This window comes from Capra hircus, chromosome 11, assembly GCF_001704415.2.
Source record: "Capra hircus breed San Clemente chromosome 11, ASM170441v1, whole genome shotgun sequence".
NCBI lineage: Eukaryota > Metazoa > Chordata > Mammalia > Artiodactyla > Bovidae > Capra > Capra hircus.
The window spans coordinates 64,213,684-64,237,336 of NC_030818.1; positions in this window are offsets into that span (position 1 = coordinate 64,213,684).

Here is a 23,653-nt window from a genome sequence, read left to right on the forward strand (position 1 = left end):
GTGACCCCATGAATCGCAGCACGCCAGGCCTCCCTGTCCATCACCAACTCCCAGAGTTCACTCAGATTTGCGTCCATCAAGTCAGTGATGCCATCCAGCCATCTCATCCTCTGTCATCCCCTTCTTCTCCTGCCCCCAATCCCTCCCAGCATCAAAGTCTTTTCCAATGAGTCAACTCTTCGCATGAGGTGGCCAAAGTACTGGAGTTTCAGCTTTAGCATCATTCCTTCCAAAGAAATCCCAGGGTTGATCTTCAGAATGGACTGGTTGGATCTCCTTGTAGTCCAAGGGACTCGCAAGAGTCTTCTCCAACACCACAGTTCAAAAGCATCAATTCTTCGGTGCTCAGCCTTCTTCACAGTCCAACTCTCACATCCACACATGACCACTGGAAAAACCATAGTCTTGACTAGACAGACCTTAGTCCGTCTAGCTTTTGAATATACTATCTAGGTTGGTCATAACTTTTCTTCCAAGGAGTAAGTGTCTTTTAAGTTCATGGCTGCAATCACCATCTGCAGTGATTTTGGAGCCCCCCCAAATAAAGTCTGACACTGTTTCCACTGTTTCCACATCTATTTCCCATGAAGTGATGGGACTGGATGCCATGATCTTCGTTTTCTGAATGTTGAGCTTTAAGCCAACTTTTTCACTCTCCTCTTTTACTTTCATCAAGAGGGTTTTTAGTTCCTCTTCACTTTCTGCCATAAGGGTGGTGTCATCTGCGTATCTGAGGTTATTGATATTTCTCCCAGCAATCTTGATTCCACCTTGTGTTTCTTCCCATCCAGCGTTTCTCATGATGTATTCTGCATATAAGTTAAATAAGCAGGGTGACAATATACAGCCTTGATGTACTCCTTTTCCTATTTGGAACCAGTCTGTTGTTCCGTGTCTATGTCCAGTTCCATTATAGGGAACTGGAATGCAAAAGTAAGAAGTCAAGAAACACCTGGAGTAACAGGCAAATTTGGCCTTAGAGTACAGAATGAAGCAAGGCAAAGGCTAATAGAGCTCTGCCAAGAGAATGCACTGGTCACAGCAAACATCCTCTTCCAACAACACAAAAGAAGACTCTACACATGGACATCACCAGATGGTCAACACTGAAATCAGACTAATTATATTCTTTGCAGCCAAAGATGGAGAAGCTCTATACAGTCAGCAAAAACAAGACCGGGAGCTAACTATGCCTCAGATCATGAACTCGTTATTGACAAATTCAGACTGAAATTGAAGAAAGAGGGGAAAACCACTAGACCATTCAGGTATGACCAAATCAAATCCCTTATGACTATACAGTGGAAGTGACAGATTTAAGGGACTAGATCTGATAGACAGACTGCCTGATGAACTATGGATGGAGGTTCATGACATTGTACAGAAGACAGAAATCAAGACCATTCCCAAGAAAAAGAAATGCAAAAAAGCGAAATAGCTGTCTGAGGAGGCCTTACAAATAGCTGGGAAAATAAGAGAAGCAAAAAACAAGGGAGAAAAGAAAAGATATACCCATCTGAATGCAGAGTTCCAAAGAATAGCAAGGAGAGGGAAGAAAGTCTTCCTCAGTGATCAATGCAAAGAAATAGAGGAAAACAATAGAATAGGAAAGACTAAAGATCTCTTCAAGAAAATTAGAGATACCAATGGAACATTTCATGCAAATATGGGCTCAATAAAGGACAGAAATGGTAAGGACCTAACAGAAGCAGAAGATATTAAGAAGAGGTGACATCAAAGAAGAACTGTACAAAATAGATCTTCATGACCCAGATAATCACGATGGTGTGATCACTCACCTAGAACCAGACATCCTGGAATGTCAAGTCAAGTGGACCATAGGAAGCATCACTATGAACAAAGCTACTGGAGGTGATGGAATTCCTATTGAGTTGAGCTATTTCAAATCCTGAAAGATGATGTTGTGAAAGTGCTGCACTCAATATGCCAGCAAATTTGGAAAACTCAGCAGTGGCCACAGGACTGGAAAAGGTCAGTTTTCATTCTAATCCCAAAGAAAGGCAATGCCAAAGAATGTTCAAATGTCTGCACAATTTCACTCATGTCACATGCCAGTAAAGTAATGCTCAAGATTCTCCAAGACCAGCTTCAGCAATATGTGAACCGTGAACTTCCAGATGTTCAAGCTGGTTTTAGAAAAGGCAGAGGAGGGGGGAGAGGGAAAGATGGAGGAGGAATAGGACGGGAAGACCACTTTCTCCCTCACAAATTCCTCAAAAGAACATTTCAACGCTGAGCAAACTTCACAAAACAACTTCTGTAGGCTGGCAGAGGACATCAGGCAACCAGAAAAGCAGATCATTGTCTTCAAAAACAGGTAGGAAAAAATATAAAAGACGAAAAAGGAGACAAAGGAGGTGGGGAGGGAGCTCCATCCCGGGAAGGGAAGCCCATCCCGGGAAGGGAATTTTAAGAAGAGAGGTTTCCAAACACCAGGAAACACTCTCCCTGCCGAGTCTGTGGCGAGCCTTGGAAACACAGAGGGCAACATAACAGGAAGGAAAAATAGATAAATAATTAAAACCAACAGATTACAAGCCCAACAGTAACTCCCCCAGTGGAAAAGCAGCACAGACGCCTGCATCCGCCACTGGGAAGTGGGGGCAGGGCAGGGACGCGCGGGAGGCGCGGGCTGCAGAGCTTTGTAAGAATCGGGCAGGAACGCCCCACGCGCAACCAGAACAATCTAACTTGGGCTAGCAAACCAGACTGTGGGATAGCTACCACGCAAAAAGCTCGAACATAAGACACCGCCAGGACCGAGCACAGAACAAAGGACGGAACGGGAGAAGCCGGCTGCAGACCATCCCCCGCCGGGGACAGGCAGCCAGAGTCGTAAGGACTGGAAAGGGGCAATTGCAGACCCGGAGAGACTTTACTTACCTAACTGCAAGCAAGCTCCTTTGCTAAGACTTCTGGGGGTGCTGGACAGTCACAATCTACCGCACGGGGTGCGCCAGCGGTCCACCCAGAAAGCTGAGCAGCAGCGGCAGAAAAGGTGACAAGCCTCGGCGATCGCGCTCGCCAAACTCCTGAGCTACTCGGACCTGGGAAGGGCACAAAGTGCAGTCCCAGCTGAATCTGTGCCTCTGAGGGCTGCCTGAGCGCCGAACCTGAGCGGCTTGGACCGGGGAAGTGCACGCAGCCTAGGGCCGGCCCCAGACGGTTCCCGGCTGAGCATCCTAGAGCCGGAGCGGTTTGTGCGCTGCGAGAAAGGACAGGTCAAGCGGGGCAGAGATACTGTGTGCACACAACAGTGCTATTTGTTAGCAGCAGCCCCCCTCCCCACAGTGCGACTGAACTAGTGAGCCTAAAAAACCAGCAAACAGAAGAAGTTAAACAGAGGGAACCACCTTGGAAGTGATCCCACACGGCCCATTACACCAGAAAGGGCCAGATATTTTTAATATTTTTAAAATCATTCCTTTTTTTTTTTTTTGCTTTTTTTTCTAACTTTTTTTAATTGTTAAGTCTTCTATTTCTCCTCTAATTTTTATTTCTATAACCTATTATTACTATATGTTTTTTGTTTGTTTTTTAAAAAGCATTTTTTTCTTTTTTAAGGCAAACACCATATACAGTCTTTGGATGGTTGTTGATGGCTTTTTTTTTTTGATTGTTTGTTTGTTTGTTTGTTTGTTAATAATTCTTTTTCTTTCTTTTTTTTTTCTTTCTTTCTTCCTTTTTCCTTCTGCTTCTCTCTAATATTGTATCTTTGAAAATCCAACCTCTACTCTAGATTTTTAATCTTTGCTCTTAGGTTTTTGTGGTCAATTTTGTACATTTAAAAACCCAAACTTCACTATCCCAGTTTACCTGAGAGCAAGATTACTGGCTTGACCACTCTCTCCTCCTCTGGACTCTCCTTTTTCTCCACCAGGTGGCCTCTGTCTCTTTTCTCCCCCATCTCTCCTCTATCCAACTCTGTGAATCTCTGTGTGTTCCAGATGGTGGAGAACACCTAAGGAACAGGTTACTGGCAGGATTTGTCTCTCTCCTACTCATTCCTCTCTCTGATCCTCCTGGTCACCTCTGTCTACTTCCTCCCTCTCCTCTTCCCCGTATAACTCTGTAAATACCTCTGAGCGGTCCAGACTATAGAGCGCACATAAGGAAGTGACTACTGGCTAGCTTGCTCTCTTCTCTTTTGATCTCACTGCATCTCATTCCAGTTACCTCTAACTACCCCCTCCATCTTCTCTTCTCCTTATAACTCAGTGAACCTCTCTGAGTGTCCCTCAATGTGGAGAAACTTTTCATCTTTAACCTAGATGTTTTATCATCGGTGCTGTATAGATGGAGAAGTCTAGAGGCTACTGTAAAAATAAAACTGAAAACCAGAAGCAGGAGGCTTAAATCCAAAGCCTGAAAACATTAGAGAACTCTTGAATACAGGGAACATTAAGCAATAGGAGCCCATCTAATGCCTTCATACCTACACCGAAACCAAGCTCCACCAAAGGGCCAACAAATTCCAAAACAAGACATACCAAGCAAATTCTCCAGCAACACAGGAACACTCCCCTGAGCTTCAATATACAGGCAGCTCAAAATTATCCCAAAACCTTTGATGTCTTGTAACCCATTACGGGTCACTCCATTGCACTCCAGAGAGAAGAAACCCAGCTCCACCCACCAAAACTCCAACACAAGCCTCCCTAACCAGGAAACCTTGACAAGCCACTGATAGAACCCCACCCAAAGTGAGGAAGCTCCATAATAAAGAGAACTCCACAAATTCCCAGAATATAAAAAGGCCACCCCAAGTGCAGCAATATAACCAAGATGAAGAGACAGAGGAATACACAGCAGGTAAAGGAACAGGAGAGTTGCCCACCAAACCAAACAAAAGTGGAAGAAGTAGGGAATCTAAAGGAGAAGGAATTCCAAATACTGATAGTGAAAATGATCCAAAATCTTGAAATCAAAATGGAATCACAGATAAATAGCCTAGAGACAAGGATTGAGAAGATGCAAGAAAGGTTTAACAAGGACCTAGAAGAAATAAAAAAGTCAAAATATAATGAATAATGCAATAAATGAGATCAGAAACACTCTGGAGGCAACAATTAGTAGAATAATGGAGGCAGAAGATAGGATTAGTGAAATAGAAGATACAATGGTAGAAATAAATGAATCAGAGAGGAAACAAGAAAAACGAATTAAAAGAAATGAGGACAATCTCAGAGACCTCCAGGACAATATGAAACGCTCCAACATTCGAATTATAGGAGTCCCAGAAGAAGAAGACAGAAAGAAAGATCATGAGAAAATCCTTGAGGAGATAATAGTTGAAAACTTCCATAAAATGGGGAAGGAAATAATCACCCAAGTCCAAGAAACACAGAGAGTTCCAAATAGGATAAACCCAAGGCGAAACACCCCAAGACACATATTAATCAAATTAACAAAGATCAAACACAAAGAACAAATATTAAAGGCAGCAAGGGAAAAACAACAAATAACACACAAGGGGATTCCCATTAGGATAACAGCTGATCTTTCAATAGAAACTCTTCAGGCCAGGAGGGAATGGCAAGACATACTTAAAGTGATGAAAGACAATAACCTACAGCCCAGATTACTGTACCCAGCAAGGATCTCATTCAAATACGAAGGAGAAACCAAAAGCTTTACAGACAAGCAAAAGCTGAGAGAATTCAGCACCACCAAACCAGCTCTCCAACAAATTCTAAAGGATATTCTCTAGACAGGAAACACGAAAAGGGTGTATAAACCCGAACCCAAAACAATAAAGTAAATGGTAACGGGATCACACTTATCAATAATTACCTTAAACGTAAATGGGTTGAACACCCCAACCAAAAGACAAAGACTGGCCGAATGGATACAAAAACAAGACCCCTCTATATGCTGCTTACAAGAGACCCACCTCAAAACAAGGGACACATACAGACTGAAAGTGAGGGGCTGGAAAAAGATATACCATGCAAATAGAGACCAAAAGAAAGCAGGAGTGGCAATACTCATATCCGATAAAATAGACTTTAAAACAAAGGCTGTGAAAAGAGACAAAGAAGGCCACTACATAATGATCAAAGGAACAATCCAAGAAGAAGATATAACAATTATAAATATATATGCCCCCAATATAGGAGCACCGCAATATGTAAGAGAAATGCTAACAAGTATGAAAGGGGAAATCAACAATAACACAATAATAGTGGGAGACTTTAATACCCCACTCACACCTATGGACAGATCAACTAAACAGAAAATTAACAAAGAAACGCAAACTTTAAATGATACATTAGATCAGTTAGACCTAATTGATATCTATAGGACATTTCACCCCAAAACAATGAATTTCACCTTTTTTTCAAGTGCTCATGGAACCTTCTCCAGGATAGATCACATCCTGGGCCATAAATCTAAACTTGATAAATTCAAAAAAATCGAAATCATTCCAAGCATCTTTTCTGACCATAATGCATTAAGATTAGATCTCAATTACAGGAGAAAAACTATTAAAAATTCCAACATATGGAGGTTGAACAACACACTTCTGAATAACCAACAAATCACAGAAGAAATCAAAAAAGAAATCAAAAAAGAAATCAAAATATGCATAGAAACTAATGAAAATGAAAACACAACAACCCAAAACCTGTGGGACACTATCAAAGCAGTGCTAAGAGGAAAGTTCATAGCAATACAGGCATACCTCAAGAAACAAGAAAAAAGTCAAACAAATAACCTAACTCTGCAACTAAAGCAACTAGAAAAGGAAGAGTTGGAGAACCCCAGAGTTAGTAGAAGGAAAGAAATCTTAAAAATTAGGGCAGAAATAAATGCAAAAGAAACAAAAGAGACCATAGCAAAAATCAACAAAGCCAAAAGCTGGTTCTTTGAAAGGATAAATAAAATTGACAAACCATTAGCCAGACTCATCAAGAAGCAAAGAGAGAAAAATCAAATCAATAAAATTAGAAATGAAAATGGAGAGATCACAACAGACAACACAGAAATACAAAGGATCATAAGAGACTACTATCAGCAGTTGTATGCCAATAAAATGGACAACGTGGAAGAAATGGACAAATTCTTAGAAAAGTACAATTTTCCAAAACTGAACCAGGAAGAAATAGAAAATCTTAACAGACCCATCACAAGCACGGAAATTGAAACTGTAATCAGAAATCTTCCAGCAAACAAAAGCCCAGGTCCAGACGGCTTCACAGCTGAATTCTACCAAAAATTTCGAGAAGAGCTAACACCTATCCTCCTCAAACTCTTCCAGAAAATTGCAGAGGAAGGTAAACTTCCAAACTCATTCTATGAGGCCACTATCACCCTAATACCAAAACCTGACAAAGATGTCACAAAAAAGGAAAACTACAGGCCAATATCACTGATGAACATAGATGCAAAAATCCTCAACAAAATTCTAGCAATCAGGATCCAACAACACATTAAAAAGATCATACACCATGACCAAGTGGGCTTTATCCCAGGGATGCAAGGATTCTTTAATATCCGCAAATCAATCAATGTAATTCACCACATTAACAAATTGAAAAATAAAAACCATATGATTATCTCAATAGATGCAGAGAAGGCCTTTGACAAAATTCAACATCCATTTATGATAAAAACTCTCCAGAAAGCAGGAATAGAAGGAACATACCTCAACATAATAAAAGCTATATATGACAAACCCACAGCAAACATTATCCTCAATGGTGAAAAATTGAAAGCATTTCCCCTAAAGTCAGGAACAAGACAAGGGTGTCCACTTTCACCACTACTATTCAACATAGTTCTGGAAGTTTTGGCCACAGCAATCAGAGCAGAAAAAGAAATAAAAGGAATCCAAATTGGAAAAGAAGAAGTAAAACTCTCACTGTTTGCAAATGACATGATCCTCTACATGGAAAACCCTAAAGACTCCACCAGAAAATAACTAGAGCTAATCAATGAATATAGTAAAGTTGCAGGATATAAAATCAACACACAGAAATCCCTTGCATTCCTATACACGAATAATGAGAAAGTAGAAAAAGCAATTAAGGAAACAATTCCATTCACCATTGCAACGAAAAGAATAAAATACTTAGGAATATATCTACCTAAAGAAACTAAAGACCTATATATAGAAAACTATAAAACACTGATGAAAGAAATCAAAGAGGACACTAATAGATGGAGAAATATACCATGTTCATGGATCGGAAGAATCAATATAGTGAAAATGAGTATACTACCCAAAGCAATTTACAAATTCAATGCAATCCCTGTCAAGCTACCAGCCACATTTTTCACAGAACTAGAACAAATAATTTCAAGATTTGTATGGAAATACAAAAAACCTCGAATAGCCAAAGCAATCCTTGAGAAAGAAGAATGGAACTGGAGGAATCAACTTGCCTGACTTCAGGCTCTACTACAAAGCCACAGTCATCAAGACAGTATGGTACTGGCACAAAGACAGACATATAGATCAATGGAACAAAATAGAAAGCCCAGAGATAAATCCACACACATATGGACACCTTATCTTTGACAAAGGAGGCAAGAATATACAATGGAGTAAAGACAATCTCTTTAACAAGTGGTGCTGGGAAAACTGGTCAACCACTTGTAAAAGAATCGAAACTAGATCACTTTCTAACACCGTACACAAAAATAAACTCAAAATGGATTAAAGATCTAAATGTAAGATCAGAAACTATAAAACTCCTAGAGGAGAACATAGGCAAAACACTCTCAGACATAAATCACAGCAGGATCCTCTATGATCCACCTCCCAGAATTCTGGAAATAAAAGCAAAAATAAACAAATGGGATCTAATTAAAATTAAAAGCTTCTGCACAACAAAGGAAAATATAAGCAAGGTGAAAAGACAGCCTTCTGAATGGGAGAAAATAATAGCAAATGAAGCAACTGACAAACAACTAATCTCAAAAATATACAAGCAACTTATGCAGCTCAATTCCAGAAAAATAAACGACCCAATCAAAAAATGGGCCAAAGAACTAAATAGACATTTCTCCAAAGAAGACATACAGATGGCTAACAAACACATGAAAAGATGCTCAACATCACTCATTATTAGAGAAATGCAAATCAAAACCACAATGAGGTACCACTTCACACCAGTCAGAATGGCTGCTATCCAAAAATCTGCAAGCAATAAATGCTGGAGAGGGTGTGGAGAAAAGGGAACCCTCCTACACTGTTGGTGGGAATGCAAACTAGTACAGCCACTATGGAGAACAGTGTGGAGATTCCTTAAAAAATTGCAAATAGAACTACCTTATGACCCAGCAATCCCACTGCTGGGCATACACACCGAGGAAACCAGAATTGAAAGAGACACATGTACCCCAATGTGCATCGCAGCACTGTTTATAATAGCCAGGACATGGAAACAACCTAGATGTCCATCAGCAGATGAATGGATAAGAAAGCTGTGGTACATATACACAATGGAGTATTACTCAGCCGTTAAAAAGAATTCATTTGAATCAGTTCTGATGAGATGGATGAAACTGGAGCCAATTATACAGAGTGAAGTAAGCCAGAAAGAAAAACACCAATACAGTATACTAACACATATATATGGAATTTAGAAAGATGGCAATGACGACCCTGTATGCAAGACAGGAAAAAAGACACAGATGTGTATAACGGACTTTTGGACTCAGAGGGAGAGGGAGAGGGTGGGATGATTTGGTAGAATGGGAATTCTAACATGTATACTGTCATGTAAGAATTGAATTGCCAGTCCATGTCTGACATAGGGTGCAGCATGCTTGGGGCTGGTGCATGGGGATGACCCAGAGAGATGTTATGGGGAGGGAGGTGGGAGGGGGGGTCATGTTTGGGAACGCATGTAAGAATTAAAGATTTTAAAATTTAAAAAAATTAAAAATAAATAAATAAAAAATTTAAAAAAAAAGAAAAGGCAGAGGAACCAGAGATCAAATTGCCAACATCTGCTGGATCATCAAAAAAGCTAGAGAGTTCCAGGAAAACATCTATATCTGCTTTATTGACTATGCCAAAGCCTTTGACTGTGTGGATCACAATCAACTGTGGAAAATTCTGAAAGAGATGGGAATACCAGACGACCTGAACTGCCTCTTGAGAAACCTGTATGCAGGTCAGGAAGCAACAGTTAGAACTGGACATGGAACAACAGACTGGTTCCAAATAGGAAAAGGAGGCTATATATTGTCACCCTGCTTATTTAACTTATATGCAGAGTACATCATGAGAAACGCTGGGCTGAAAGAAGCACAAACAGGAATCAAGATTGCTGGGAGAAATATCAATAACCTCAGATATGCAGATGACACCACCCTTATGGCAGAAAGTGAAGAAGAACTAAAGAGCCTCATGATGAAAGTGAAAGAGGAGAGTGAAACAATTGGCTTAAAGTTCAACATTCAGAAAACTAAGATCATGGCATCCGGTTCTGTCACTTCCTGGAAAATAGATGGGGAAACAGTGGCTGACCTTATTTTTCTGGGCTCCAAAATCACTGCAGATGGTGATTGTAGCCATGAAATTAAAAGACACTTACTGCTTTGAAGGAAAGTTATGACGAACCTAGACAGGATATTGAAAAGCCGAGACATAACTTTGTCAACAAAGGTCCGTCTAAGTCAAGGTTTTTCCAGTGGTCATGTATGGCTATGAGAGTTGGACTATAAAGAAAGCTGAGCATCAAAGAATTGATGCTTTTGAACTGTGGTGTTGGAGAAGACTCTTGCGAGTCCCTTGGACTGCAAGGAGATCCAACCAGTCCATTCTAAGGATATCAATCCTGGGTGTTCACTGGGAGGACTTGATGTTGAAGCTGAAACTCCAATACTTCGGCCACCTGATGCCAAGAGCTGAATCATTTTAAAAGACCCTGATGCTGGGAAAGATTGAGGGTAGGAGGAGAAGGAGATGACAGAGAATGAGATGGTTGGATGGCATCACTGATTTAATGGACATGGGTTTGGGTGGACTCTGGGAGTTGTTGATGCACAGGGAGGCCTGGCATGCTGCAGTTCACAGGGTCGCAGAGTCAGACACGCCCGAGCAATTGAACTCAGCTGAACATCAGAAGGCACCAGTTATATTATTACATTCAAGGTGGTATTAGCAGCTGTTCATAGCTGAGAAACAAGCTTTTTTTTCAGCTAGCTGGAGTTCATTCTATTGAAAATGAGTCTGTACTCATCTCTTTAAAGGTTTTCATGGTGATTTTAAAAATCAGGATTAGGAAGGCCAGAGTTTAGCATATGCAGGGATCCTGCATCCAGGAAAGCCAAACTCAGTGAAGGCTTAGGGGGTAAAGAACACCCCTGGGTCAGCTTGGGCCTGAGGACAGTCTCACACCTCCTGCACAGTCAGAGCATATATGGCTGGGGGATTGTTATTGTTTGACCTTGTTTTCTTAATGAATTCATTACTAACATTGAAGGAGGGTGCAGGTCAGTTCAGTTCAGTCACTCAGTTGTCTCCGACTCTTTGCCACCCCATAGATTGCAGCACACCAGTCTTCCCTGTCCATCACCAACTCCTGGAGCTTACTCAAACTCAAGTCCATCGAGTCAGTGATGCCATCCAACTATCTTATCTTTTGTTGTCCCCTTCTCTTCTTGCCTTCAATCTTTCCCAGCCTCAGTGTCTTTTCCAGTAAATCAGTTCTTCGCATCGGGTGGCCAAAGTATTGGAGCTTCAACATCAGCATCAGTCCTTCCAAAAAATATTCAGGACTGATTTCTTTTAGGATTTACTGGTTTGACCTTCTTGAAGTTCAAGGGACTCACAAGAGTCTTCTCCAACACCACCGTTCAAAAGCATCAACTCTTCAGCGTTCAGCTTTCTTTATGGTCCAACTCTCACATTCATACATGACTACTGGAAAAACCATAGCTTTTACTAGATGGACCTTTGTCGGCAAAGTAATGTCTCTGCTTTTTCATATGCTGTCTAGGTTTGTCATAGCTTTTCTTCCAGGGAGCAAGCATCTTTTAATTTCATGGTTGCAGTCACGATTTGCAGTGATTTTGGAGCCCAAGAAAATAAAGTCTGTCACTGTTTTCATTGTTTCCCCATCTATTTTCCATGAAGTGATGGGACTGGATGCCATGATCTTCATTTTTTGAATGCTGAGTTTTAAGCCAGTTTTTTTTACTCTCCTCTTTCACTTTCATCAAGAGGCTCTTTAGTTCCTCTTTACTTTGTGCCATATGGGTGGTGTCACCTGCATATCTGAGCTTATTGATATTTCTCTCAGCAATATTGATTCCAGCTTGTGCTTCATCCAGCCTGGCATTTTGCATGATGTACTCTGCATATAAGTTAAATAAACAGGGTAACAATATACAGCCTTGATGCACTCTTACTCAATTTGGAACCAGTCTGTTGTTTCATGTCCGGTTCTCACTGTGGTTTTGATGTGCATACAGATTTCTCAGGAGGCAGGTCAGGTGATCTTGTATTCCCATCTCTTTCAGAATTTTCCACATTTTGTTGTGATCCACACAGTCAAAGACTTTGGCATAGTCAATAAAGCAGAAGTAGACGGTTTTCTGGAACTTTCTTGCTTTTTCGATAATCCAATGGATGTTGGCAATTTGATCTCTGGTTCTTCTGCTTTTACTAAATCCAGCTTGGACATCTGGAAGTTCTCAGTTCATGTATTGTTGAAACCTCGCTTGGAGAATTTTGAGCATACTTTGCTAGCATGTGAGATAAGTGCATTTGAGCAGTAGTTTGAACATTCTTTGGCACTGCCTTTCTTTGGGATTGGAATGGAAAGTGACCTTTTCCAATCCTGTGGCCACTGCTGAGTTTTCCAAATTTGCTGGCATATTGAGTGCAGCACTTTCATAGCATCATCTTTTAGGAGTTGAAATAGCTCAGCTGGAATTCCATCACATCCACTAGCTTTGTTCGTAATGTTGCTTCCTAAGGCCTACTTGACTTCGGATTCCAGGATGTCTGGCTCTAGGTGACTGATCACACCATTGTGGTTATCTGGGTCATTGGGATCTTTTTTTAATAGTTCTGTGATTCTTGTCACCTTTTCTTAATATCTTCTGCTTCTGTTAAGTCCATACCATTTCTGTCTTTTATTGTGCCCATCTTTGCATGAAAATATTCCCTTGGTATCTCTAATTTTCTTGAAGAGATCTCTAGTCATTCCCATTCTATTGTTTTCTTCTATTTTTTTGTATTGATGTCTTAGGAAGGCTTTCTTATCTCTCCTTGCTATTTTTTGGAACTCTGCATTCAGATGTTTTTACATAAAAATCCACATTTATGACTTGTTTCTCTTGAAAATGCAAAAGATCTATTAACCCCATCTGGCTCAGTGACAATATTTTGGCACCCAGTAGAGGCTGCCTCTTTTACATACAGGGTTTAAATAAATCCTTTTGTTGAACACTGACTGAGGCTATTTGTTGCCCATAGTGTCAGGCTTGCCTGAGTCCCTTCCACTGTGTGTTATTTCTTATTGTCAAAGGCAACTACCAATCGCCAGTTAGCATCATACTTGAGCTTACGGTTTTCTTATCCTCAGACACTTTAGTAATTTCTCTACCCTGCATGTTATCTGAGAGCATTTAAAGCTTTCCATCCTCAGTGCCTGGTGGTTAGATTTGTTCCCAAATATCTGGCTCAAGTATGCCTGAAATTCTGCCACTACTACTCATCATTTTTGGTTAGCTGGTTCCTCATCTGTTTCTCCATTAAATCACCGGGAACACTTCTGAGAAGGCAAATGTGGTATTACCTTGCTAACATTTCATTAGTGAGGATTTAATCAGATCACTCTGCATAGTTGTGTCCAAGAAGAAGCATCTCTCCCGTGAGGATTAGTGTTGGATGGCAATGTACCAAGCAGGATTTCCAGAACAGTCCACAGAGTTTTGAAGGACTATGTCTCCGCGTAAATGCTACAGAAGACACACCTAGAGCACACAGTACCTGGAGTCAGTACCACTTTTAGAGCAGGAGGTGTGAAAGTGCTAGCTTTTAGGGATCCCCCCGCAAAATAGCTCTCTTCCTTGCAGTATTCAGAGGAGATGAGAGGTAGGCGCAGAGGTTGGACATGTAGAGATCCAAATATCAGCTTTTTAGTGATTCAAGGTGGATTAAAGAATGTGGCTTTGATGTGAGGCCAAACGGAATTGCCAACACTCTGCTGAATTGAATCTGCCCTTCTCTCCTAAATTAAAAATCTCACCTGCAGGGACAGACCTCCTTACTCATAGCCCCAAACAAGTAGATGCATCCTTCTGCAGACAGATGAGTTCAGAGAACGGAGATGAGAGTCCTGAGCCTTGTATGCCCACTTTTTCTTCCTGACTGACAATCAGTCAATTTATTATTCCTTTGGGAGTGGGGTCAGGGTGGTCAGTAATGAGGGATGGGAGGAAGTCACAGGGGTGAGACTTTCTGGAATCCAACTCATGGATTCACTAGAGTGGGGGACAAGTGCTCCCTCCTACAATAACCTGCAGGCTGACTCATGCTTGACCTATAGAAATACAGTCTTTTCCATCTGAATGGAAGCATTTCCTCTTGGCAAGTGGAAGCCCAGAGCTCTGGCCCAAATAGGTTCTTACAGAGCAAACAGGGCTTCCCAGGTGGCGCTAGTGGTAAAGAACCTACCTGCCCAGGCAGGAGATGTAAGAGGTGTGAGTTCGGTCCCTGAGCCTGGAAGATCCCTGGAATAGGAAATGGTAACCCACTCCAGTATTCTTGCTTGGAGAATCCCATGGCCAGAGGAGCCCCGAGGGCTACAGTCCATGGGATCTCAAGAGTTGAACTCAACTGAACACACATGCATACAGAACAAATATAGCCACGGGGCTTAGAAGTTCCACATAGAAAAAGTAGGCGCAGGGAGGAAAAAATGAATGTCCAATGTCTCAACGGGAAGAATAAGAAACAGGAACAGTGAGAAAGATCCAGAGAGTTCTGGAGGAAAGGGAGGAATGGGAGCCTTTCACTTGAGTTACTTGAATAAACTTCTTGTTGGGAACCTGCAGGACCTCCTTTGAGGAGCCGTTAAGAGGGTTTGGACAATCTTTGTTTCTAAAAAACCCCATAATGGACATAGTACTCTATCTTATACCTAATAGGCACTCACTAAAATGTTTGGTAGATTGAATTAAAGAGAATCTTCTGAAGATTACGACAGTAATGAGAGAGGTACCGAAACATAATAATCCAAAGGCTTAACCCTTTAAGGAATGCTTACATTTTAAAAGAGGACTTTGTTATATCAAATTAACCAGCAAGTGATGGAATATTCATCATGGAATATTGATGTGCATGCTAAGTTGCTTCAGTTGTGTCCAACTCTTTTACAGAGCTTATTTGAATCAGAAGCTCTTGTGGGGAGGCTTCCTCCCCAACATGCACACATTCCCCAGAATACCAAAGTATTAGTACTGCAGTTAGTCAAGTCTCTACCATAGTCTGAATTTTATGATTTCTTTTAAGGAATACTGGTCTTTCTCTTATTTTTGCCATTTGTCTGACTATAAGTATCTCTAGCTCTCATTAGCAATTAGAAATACATGTTTGTGACAGTGGTTTCTACCTGAAGGATTTATTAGAAACTATAACATTTGTTACAGTGATAAAGACGAAAAGTAGAGCCCACCGCCACCCAGAAGCCCAAATCTCCTTACATAAATTATGGAATCCATCATAGCTATCTTATATGGCAATTGTAAAGCCAATGGAATGTGAGGCAGTAAGGATGGATTTCATATTTATTTTGCTTTTTGTATCAAGTAGGTAGAGAGTTGCCAATGTCAGGAAAGTCCCTAATTGAGAATCACAGTGCACGGGTTCTGATAAATGACAACTGTCTCACCAGGGCCAGTGACCACATGGGTTCCTACTTCATGACCAAGGTCACTGGGGAGACATTTCTCATTGGATCAGCTTATCATAAATATTAGGTTTCAGCCTTTGAGCATATATTGCTGGTTTTCAGTTACTTGTAGCTTTAAAACATCTGCTTTTTCATAGCAAAAAAAAAAAAAATAGTAATGAAGACGAGGAAAAGAGAAAGAAAGAAATCTCTTAAGGAAGTGTTTAAATGGTGAGCTGATAGTTTTGGCAATTCTCATTTGTGGCAGGAATAACAGGCATCGCAGGGGCAGTGTGACTTCAATATTAAAGAATAAATGCTTTAATATTGTTAAATACATCATAGCAGGTTTTATAGCAAACTTCATAATAAAGTTAGATGTTTCAGTACCAAAAAAGCACACACATTGCTTTAATGGTATCTACATGTTATGGATTGTAACGGCCTGTTATGACATCATATGTTAGGAATTTACTATGAATGCTTGGGGAGGGGCTTCAAACAAGCTCCTTCTAATAAGATGCCATGGAGTGTAACTGTATCTAATGACAATTGGTCAATTATGAATAAAGCGTTTTCAAAGAGAACCGTTGCTTTAAGCTCTATTAAAACGTTAATGGGGCTTAGCAAGAAGTCTCCATTTCTTGCCTGCTGTTCTCTCATCTGAAAAGCCACACTCCTATGTGACTCTGCCCAGCTCTCAGGGACTGCTCAGCTCAGAAGGTGATTGGGGACCATTTAGATTGCAGACAAGCTTTTCCACTAACAACAGAGCCAGTTTTGGGTTTGATGCTTGGAGCCTAGTGTGATTCGGATGGGCTGTAAGTTTTTTTAAATATTTATTTATTTATTTGGCTGCATTGCGTCTTCGTTGTGGCATGTGGGATCTTTAGTTGAGACGTGGAATCTAGTTCCTAGACCAGGGATCAAACTCAGACCCCCTATATTGAGAGCACGGAGTCTTAGCCACTGGACCACCAGGGAAGTCCTTAAAAACTGTAAGTTTTTAAGCTCCTTTCTGTCTGATCCACCCTGTTTGTCTCTACTTTTGGATTCCATGGGAAGCATCTGATTGAAAAGGAATCTACTGATCTGAATTTCTGAAAAGAAAAATGTCTTAGCTGGTAACAGACAAGTTGGCTACCTTCAGGAAAAATATTTTCTCTAATTCCAGAAATGGTATGGGGTCTTAAACCTGCTGTCCTTGGTTGTAAGCCAACCCACGGAGTTGCTTTGTGTGACAGGTGCAGTGCTTAGAGGACATGAATTTGAGTGCCTTTAGGTGGGGCACACCCTCTCTGGTTTAGAACGAGCTTCACACTTTCCTATTACCATAGACCTAGCATGTCCCACGTTACCTGCCACCTGCCAGGCCGCTAAAAACACTGAGAATCATGAGCCCTGGTGGCACATGGTTCATGGTTCTTTTCTGCTCCCTGCACCTTCTGTTTGACTTGACGTCTTTCACTGACGCCTCCCACAGCTGGGCCTTGTTCCTCACAGAGTTTCTGGTGAAACTAGAGTCATAAAGACTGGATTAAGAGCAAAGTCTAAGGAATCCCAGAATCTAAGTGTTTGCAAGCAAATGTCAAGGTTTGGGATACTCCCACCCCAGATGAGCAACCTGAGACCCAGAGAGGGGAAATGCCTTGGGGAGGTCATTCTCAGAAAGGAGAGAGCAGAGCTGAAGCCCTGGTCTCTTCACTCCACATCCTGACACGTTGCACCCACCCCTCGACACAGCTGGCCTGAACGACACCTCCTTTGTAGGGTCTTTCCTCACATTCCCAGAGAGTGTGTCTTTTCCACAGCCACCATGCACACACACAGGATGGCACCAGCTGTGCAGCCAAACCCCTCCTACACTATAGTAGTGTATCCGGTGAAATGAAAGTCAGGGCCCATGTGTTCACAAAAGCCGCCTAAGTCTCAAAAAGAAGTGTTTCCCCATCAATGCCAGAGAACTTGGGGCTGGAGAGAGATAAAGATTTAAAACAAGTCCCAGGAGTCAATTTTGCAGACAGCTCAGATCACTGGAGTCCAGGCCCTTCTCTGTGCAGAACGCAATGCAACTTCCCTCAGAGCTGGCCTTGGGCATAGGCAGAATGGTGTCAATGATTCCTGGTGCCTTGAGCTACTTGAGGAAGGCTTCCTTCAGCCAAAGATCACTTTTATAACTAAACCCTCCCATCCTGATCAAGGAATATCTGAAATTTTTAATGCATTCATATGAACTATATATTGCCCCCTTTAAGCATTGTGTTTGGTGAAAAACTTCCTGGAAGAGAAGAGCTTCTAGCTTGGTTGTTTTGATGAGCTTTCTTTATGAGTGTAAAGTTAGGGGCAGGAAGAACCCTGAGTGTTAATGAGTTGGGAAAGCAGGTGAAGGAAGTGTTGAGGGAGAGACATTGGCTAACAGCAGTAAAGGGATCACCGAAAGGGATATCCTAAAGAAACTGGTGACGTCATCTAACCCCATCTGTGGGCGGGACTGATGGTCAGGAGTTAGCTGTGGCCTCTGCCTCAATATCCTCGAAATTCTTGACCCTCAACTGCTGCAAAGGCCTTTAGCAAATACTTCCAGCAATCTGGAAGACAGAAGATAAGTGTCCCAAGTTCTAGCTCAGTAGCTGGCCATGGACTCACTATTTGTTGAATATATGAATCAAATGTATACAGTATGTACCTGTGCAGCCATCTCTATAGATAAAGCATTCTAGCCTGGTTGCTGGAGCCCTTGACCAAAGCTTTGGTGCCTGTGGAACAGGTTCTTAACTCCAGGAGATACGGAGTAGAACGGACCTGAAATCAAAAGGTCTGAGATTCCGCATCTGTCAAGCAGCAACAAAAATCATTCAGTCCCTGCCTATCTTAGAGAAGTGCTATTTGGCTGTAAAATGAGAGGTTATATGTAAGTGTTGACAACCTGAAAGTATCCACAGAGAGAAAAGTGTTATCTTTTCTTGTCTGCTCTTTGTGGAGTTATTGGTGGTTGAAGACTTTCTTTTTCTCACTTCAGGTCGAACGGGGGTTGTTCTTAGCTCATCCATTTCGATGTCCCTGGTACGTATCACTCAGAAGTCAGGTTCCCAAGAATAATTGAAAGTGAGAGCAGATTGTTCAGGAGAGTTGGAGTGATGTCGTAGGTGGAGGTTGGAGTGAAATGAAAATTTCTAGTTAAATGGGGAACTTGGAGGGATCGCAGGGGACTGGTTGGAGCTGGGTTTCAGCTTCCATTGGTGCTATAGGGAACTGAGAAATCATGATAAAGAGACATGGCAGAAGTGATCCCTGTGGAAGGTGACAGCCATTGTTTTCTGAGAGTGGAAACGAGGTTAAGAATGCCTAGGAGACTACTTGTTACAAGCTGAGCTGGAGTGAAATAGACCCAAACCAAATTTCAGGGAAGACGGCGAGGTACAGACTCAAGAAGGGTGTGCATGTGAATATATGTGAGTGTGTGTGTGTGTGTATTGAGGGAGTGGGAGCAAACTAATCCTTTGGCCACAATAGAAGAGAGATGAGGACTGCTAAAAAATCTGAGGGCCTGCAAAAGGTGAAAAGCTAGCTAGAAGCAAAAATAGAGAAAGTTTGAGGAGAGGGTAAGCTCAAAACATCTTTGGATAATTTAGAATAAAATGAGCATATCTTGTTTTCTTTTTCCTTAGTTCATTTGCTGTGGTGAAATATTATATACATTCAATGGAATTTTGTATTAGGAATCTGTTGAATGCATCAGAATTTCCGCATGGGCCAATGCCTCATGCATTAGGGCATTTATAGGGTGAGGGTCAGAAATATGTATCAAAAACTGCCTATTTCTTAGTTCACAGTTTTATCGTCCCTGCTATTTCTGTTAGGGAGCCAATGTTCTCTCAGACTTGGAGTGCTTTCCTCACTCATGCACTTGTTTATATATAAAAAACTTAAATTAATGAAACTCTTTCTGGACACTAATTCCAGGAATGTTTTATGCCTTTGTTATTAGTCTTTTGATAAAATTTTCTAATTAAGTCAGCCTGACACTCAGCCAAAGAACAGATTACTTCAGCATCTCCTCACATGTTCCCTTTGTGTGCCGTTTACTCTGAAAGCAACACAAAGTGATCAGTTTCAGCTGCTATTAGATGCATTTAGGTTAGATGGGGAGAAGAACTCCCCTACTGCAAGAACCTGGCTGAACTTCCACATGGGAAATTTTAAATCTCATCTTTAGAGAATGCTGGAAAAAAAAATCAGTCACATGTAGGGTTGCCTCTTTGAAAATAATAATATCCAGGAAAATCCTCAGTGTCTGAAATATTTTAATGACCTTGTGGCTCAGTGGTTAAAGAATCCACCTGCCAATGCAAGAGACTCAGGAGACGTGGGTTCCCTGGGTCAGGAAAATCCCCTAGAGATGGGAATGGCAACTCACTCTGTATTCTTGCCTGGAAAATCCCATGGACAGAGGAGTCTGGTGGGCTACAGTCCATTGGGTCACAAAGAGTCAGACACCTACTGAGCAACTGAGCTACAGCACAGTTCTGTATTGCTATACTGTCCCATGACTTGGCTCAGAGAGCATAAGCATTTTCATAGAGTAAAATGAAGACTTTGTGGTATCTGTCCAAACTCCATCTCCATTCTAGGATAACTGATTCCTTAACAGCACCGAGATGGGCCCTACAATTCACGTTGTGCCATGTGGTCCTTCTGAGGTCCATCTATCACCATCTTGGCCAGGGCTGATTGGAGTGGGGTGCCAACCTGATCCAAGTGATGCCAACTGCATTCTCTCTTCTGGGAAACAGCACTGGGACTCAGGGAGCAGAAGAGCCCTGATTAAGAGCGCAAGCTCTGGAGTTAGGCTGTCTTGATTTGAAACCTGTATCTACTGCTCACATGCTATGTATATTTGGATAAGTCATTTAATTTTTCTGCCTCAAGTTTGTTAGCGGCTCTCTGGTAGCTTAGCTGATAAAGAATCTGCCTGCAATGCAGGAGACCCCAGTTTGATTCCCGGGTTGGGAAGATCTGCTGGAGAAGGGAACGGCTACCCACTCCAATATTCTGGCCTGGAGAATATAAATGGGGTCGCAAAGAGTCAGACACGACTGAGAGGCTTTCACAAGTTTGTTCTCTCTAAAACGGGGATAAACCTAATAGGCTGGATATGAATGACTACGAAGTTGCTCAGTCGTGTCCGACTCTGTGACCCCATGGACTGTAGACTACCAGGCTTCTCTGTCCATGGAATTTTCCAGGCAAGAATACTGGAGTGGGTTGCCATTTCCTTCTCCAATAGGCTGGATAGGAGGGTTAAATGAGTTAATTACAACATGCAGATTCCTTGGAAGCACTCTCTAAGGGATAGCTCTTTCATGATCTGGGCTGAGCACTTGAGCCAAGTGACTGTGTAATGGGAGACATCACTGCGGAGTGGTTCTCTTCAGCCTTGAACCTGAATAAGGAGAGAAATCCAGTCTGGGATGAGAAGAGGGAAGCAGAATGGAGGGAGAGGGTAAAGCAGGGGACCAGAAAGGCAGACAGCCGAGCAGATGGAGCAGGTGCCTTGGCTCTTCATGGCTCTCTGGCTCCTGTTCTGGCCTCTCCGATGACTGACCTCCGTTTGATCCATTACATTCCATGGATACTCCTGTATCCTTATAAGAAATGTTGCTTTTCTTAATATGCATTCAAGTGAGTTTCCGTTACTTGGAACTAAGGATCCTTGGCTAGGAGGGTTAGCTATATCCTCTGTTCCCCTTGAACGCACATTTACAAGAAACCAGAACAAAAGTGAAACTTGGGAGAGAAAGGTGTTCCATATTCTATTTTTTTAGAGTCAATTCCTCTTTCTCAGAATAAAAGAGGGTCACTATTTGACTTATCCTTTTCAAAGAACAGTCATGTTCTCCATTAACAACTTGTAAACTGAGGGACTTCTTCAACAACCAAAACTCACTTTTCTTCTATATAAAAATGACTTTAGAGCTGAGCCAAACTCCTCATCTTCTGACTGTTGCATTTGGCAGTCCAAAAAATAGCGTCCTCTTCCTCCGTCTCGGATGGTAGGAGAGCCCCGGGCAGCAGTGGGATGCAAAGCTCACACATTATTTGGTATTTTCCACTGCCCCATCCAAGTCCTCAGACTCAACTTGCTAAATCCTTTGACTTCAGTCATGAAAAATGACACACATTACCATGCCTCATAACACATCTTCTAAAACCTTTCCAAATAACCAGCCGGTGGGCGGCATTGCCAGCCTCACCACAGACACCATCATTTTTTCCTTTCCCTGTCTGGCTCTGACTTTTTGGAACAGAGAAGAAACTTAACCTTCCCAAACAAAGACGGTTTACTAGGCAACTTAGGGCAAGTAATTAGCTCACACACCATAAGGTGCCACAGAGCTGTTTGAGGATCTCTTCCAAGTTGAGATCTTTACCGCCCCCCCACCCCCAGAAACTCACCCTTTTCTCTAAGAACCCACGATCATTTACCACTGAATGAAGGAGCTACACTTATTATGAAAATAAAATATTTAAAGCCTTTTCAGGGATGGTCAGACAACCTCATAAATCATGTTCTCCCCACGGGTGAGGTTGGGATGGGAAGGTCATGTGTTGCCACATTTAGAAGCCATCAGGGTACTGTGGTTTCACAGCTAGGAGGGAAATTTGAGCTTGTTGAAGTTGGAGCTTACTTGTATTTTTATTTATTGAATTAATGAAATCTGGGCAACAAACTGTGCTTTTACTTTAAGCAAACGTGATTTTTTTTTCTTTGCTCCCCCCACCTACCTCCCCCACTGTACCCCTCCCAAATACATTTTTATAAATGTTTCAAACACTAGAAAAGCTTCCTGGGCAGCCAAACTGAACCTTAATAAAATCAAGATGAACCAATCAATATGGGGAGATGTGGCTTCCATTAAAATTGACATTTGGGTGTTAGAAGAAGAAGAAAGGAACAGCATGAAAGTAAATATTTTGAATGTGTTTACAAGGCTGCTGGATCCTAAGTGTTTGCACATTTATCAATCCATACGTCAGCCTGACTGGTGGCCTGCAAAACCAAGATTACCTCACTTTTGGTGAAGGCTCTGCCATTCTCCCTGTGAACGTGAATATGCATGCATGTGTGAGTATAGACGTATGAGTAATTCACCTAGTGATTCAACAACAACAAAAATCATCATCGTGATTTAGTGCAGAAGTTTGCAATCCCTTCTATCAGCTAGAATCACCTGGGGAGTTTTGGAAGCCCCCAGGCATCTGTATTTCTTAAAAGCTCCTTGGCATATCGATTATAGTCCCAACAGGAAATCACTGGCATGCTCAAATCAGGTAACTTGAAGAAGGTTTAATAAAAAGACTTTTACAAAGGTGCCAGCAGGATGGAAGGAAACCAGAAGGGATATTCCAGTACCCTGGGCTGGGGACAGCGGGGTGCTGTTTTACGCCTAGTCTGAAGGGGAGAAAAAAAGGGTGGGAGCAGCCGTCAGAACCCAGAGAGAGGGCAGCCTGACCTAGGAGGGAAGTAGCTGACTGTAGGCAACCCCACAGGAAGTCACCCAGGGAAGGACTACCCCAACCACATTATCCTTCCCACTTCTGCCCCCAGCTGGTGATCCTGGTTGAGTGACCCCAGCTAGAAGTCAGAAGCTAAGAGAGCCTTTTGGAGCCATCCACGAAGTTCATTCCTCCTCCATCCATGGACAAGAATGGAGAGTGGACCTGGGAGGCAAATAGGAGTAAATCATGCAACCAGATTTAATATCCTCTGG